Source organism: Nematolebias whitei, chromosome 21 (assembly GCF_014905685.2).
Source record: "Nematolebias whitei isolate Nwh7 chromosome 21, NemWhi1, whole genome shotgun sequence".
Classification (NCBI taxonomy): Eukaryota; Metazoa; Chordata; class Actinopteri; order Cyprinodontiformes; family Rivulidae; genus Nematolebias; species Nematolebias whitei.
The window spans coordinates 20258970-20259691 of record NC_056518.1 but is presented as its reverse complement, the minus strand read 5'-3'; positions in this window follow the sequence as shown (position 1 = coordinate 20259691).

Sequence of the window (722 nt, the reverse complement as noted above, 5' to 3'; positions counted from 1 at the left end):
GCACCACCTACTGCTTAGGAGGGGAAGTGCAGCAGCGCTGGTGTAAACAGCAACAAACACTTAAATGTGCTTAAAGCAATGTGAATCAAATTGTATTCCAAAAAAAATGGAACTTATGAGTTATTTTTTATAATGTAAAATCCAATGAAATACATTTTGCTGCACATGGCTGAGTTGCTAAAAGAGTATTAGACACATCTGCCTCTGGTCAGTTTATTCATTTTATACTAAGCCTAATTTTTTGTGTATTAATAATTGCGAGTCAGATTTTATGAAAGTGTTTTGCAATTTTAAAACGACTCATTTGTGAGCAATCCTTTATTTTTATGAAGCGGTAAATAATTAGCTTCAGTAGCTCATACGGGACCATTCCTTTGCTTTGTTAATTTGTACTGAATTTCAGTGTGTTGACTTAAACTCATATTGAATTGCATTGTATTGTGATTAAAGCCTGAATTGTATTGCATTGTAAAGGTTTTTGCTTCTATATATATTTATGTATCTATAATGAATCAGAGCATTGTCAGTATATCGAGGTACGTATCGTATCATATTGACTACAGACCAGAAATGCAGAGTCCTTGTCCTATAGCCCACCACCAGGACTAAAGTGGAAAGTACTATTGAATAGCACTGTTTATTTTTTTATTCATTTTGTATTTAATTATATATATATATATATATATATATATATATATATATATATATATATATATATATAT